We start from the raw sequence: 2,227 nt of genomic DNA, 5'->3' as shown, positions 1-2,227 counted from the left end.
AGCTGCCACTGGGGGTGCCCTTTCAAATGTTAGATGAGATGCAAGTCGATTATTGCTTGTAAAAAGAGGCCCTAAAATAGCTAAAGCTGCTAGTCCACGCTAACAAGTTGGGAAAAACTATGTACACGCATGGATTCGGTAACGTTTTCCACCACGCGTTTGTCTTGGAAATAATTTATTTAGCCGGATGGAGGCTGATGAGCGCCCAGAAAAATAGCTTAATAGCTCAATGGGCTTTATTTGGAAAATAAACTCCTGATTCAAAAATTAATTTGTATATTTACAAATTGAGTAATACCCCAGGTTACGTCGGGGATGCGTTCCAAAAATGTGCAATGACGAATGTCCAAGCAATGTAAAAGGGGAAGACATAAATCAGGGAATTACTGGAGTTATTTATTCTCCTGGTTTGTGTCCGCCAATAGTTTCTTTCTAAGCCAAGTCAGTAATAGCAACACAACTTTGCCCAAAGTCTGCTTCACATTCGATCATCTTTATCAGAGTTACCATGACTCGCCCACCGCCCCTCCCAGACAGATGAACATAGCTAATACATTAAATCCATTTGATCAATGTGGCTGGGGCTTTCTCCAGGTTTACAGTGAGGTTCCGCCAAACACTGTGTCCACTCACAGGCTTGAGGTCACCGTGAATAATTTTCTTCGCCTGGAGGTGAGACAGGCACTTGAGGATCCCCTTGGTGAATATTTTCACCTCCTCCATCCGAAGGGGCTCGGCATTCCGGCGACGATTCAGGTCATCCAGGGTTCCGCTGTGAAAGAGGCAACAATACAAAGTCGGTGCCATTCGGTGAAGTTCTGATTCATATAATAACAATGGATTATTACGCTTAACACAGGACATCCTCACGCCTCTTTTCAGGAGGGTCCTGACAAGTTTTGACACTAGAGGGGGCGATGTTGTTGCTATGCATTATCCCAATTTAGTAATGTGTCGGTAGTATTCAGCCATTGGGGTGATTGGCCAAGCACAGTCACATTGGGTATTTATTAGAAACAATACACGTTTTATCTTACCAACTGATTGAGGGGATATGGCTATGTAAAGGTGAGCAAGGCTGGCAGAGAAACGGCAATGGCTGCCAGCTCGACATGTGTCCCAATTGAGTCTTAAAACGACATATTGTCGCAAGAGCACGTCAACGCAACGATGCTACCTGACACGTGGTAAGTACCTCAAGAGCTCCAAGACGATGGCGTAGTGTTTTCTGAACTCAAACCAATCCAACATCTTGATTATGTTGGAGTCGTCGGTGTCCCACGCCTGAACTTGATTCCCGATCTCTATCTCCCTCCTCTGGAGATTGGCATGATTGGCGCTGCAAAGATATAGTCCACAATTTTATATTATCGATAATAATAAGGTAGACTTAGACCATGCTCACTATCAAAGACAGAGACCTATTCAGATGCGTGAGGATCCACATACAAATGGGAAGGCAGCCAAGCAGTGAGCTGGCACTTACAATTTCCCAAGCTGGGAGATCATTTGTATGTTAAGATGAATCCGCCAATTAATATTTATAGTCACAGATTGGGTCGCGACCATGAAGATGGCTCTCAAAGCACAAGGCTATCGCAAAGAGAGGCGCTATGATTCACAGACACAGTCTGCAGTAGTTTCAGGGTAGGGGCCTACTTTAAATTCAGTAGTAATTTTCAGCATTGGGATGTTTAGTTAAGCCTGTTTAAATTGTATGAGGGTTTTTTAGCTTTGAGAGGTAACTAGAAAATCTGGAGTAAACCGATGCGAAATAGGGAGATATAAACTCAGAAAGGCACTCGGGCCATTCATGCTGTGAGGCACAAATGTTACCACTATGCCACCCTGCCTTCTCTTATAGTTCCGTTAATAACATCAGCCTGATTGTGGCATGGGCCACTGTGGAGTCTTACCTCACTGGAATGCCCAGAATTTTCACCGCCACCAGGCTATTTGTCCTGTGGTCAAGACACTTGACCACTATGCCTTGACCGCCGAACCCAATCGTTTCCAGCACCTCATACCGAAAGTTGAGGTGCTCGTGCTTTACCTGCGCAACAATCACACAGTGGTTAAGTGCCGATTCAATCGAGGCTCATTCAATTACTGCTAATTCAGTGCTCGTTAGACAATGTAAAGAGAGACTTAATCCATGCAGTGACAAAGAACACGAGTTACAGAAATAGCCTAGCTTTGTCAATTCCAGTGAAGGGTGAAGACAAGA

General features: G+C 44.4%; 1 long non-coding RNA gene across 1 annotated transcript; it reads right to left on the bottom strand.

Annotated features, from left to right (window-relative positions):
* Positions 1 to 711: 711 nt before the first annotated feature.
* LOC133358864 (uncharacterized) lies at positions 712 to 2,004 on the bottom strand. The gene is made up of 3 exons (XR_009757134.1): positions 1,917 to 2,004; positions 1,196 to 1,339; positions 712 to 772 (listed from the first exon to the last, which is right to left on the bottom strand). It is a non-coding gene; the product is annotated as an uncharacterized LOC133358864 (long non-coding RNA).
* Positions 2,005 to 2,227: the final 223 nt, after the last annotated feature.

The sequence above is a fragment of the Lethenteron reissneri genome, chromosome 63 (genome assembly GCF_015708825.2).
Source record: "Lethenteron reissneri isolate LAM-NWPU_2019-01 chromosome 63, ASM1570882v1, whole genome shotgun sequence".
NCBI classification, from domain to species: Eukaryota; Metazoa; Chordata; class Hyperoartia; order Petromyzontiformes; family Petromyzontidae; genus Lethenteron; species Lethenteron reissneri.
Note: the sequence above shows the minus strand (reverse complement) of the source record. Positions and strands in the feature narration are given on the sequence as shown.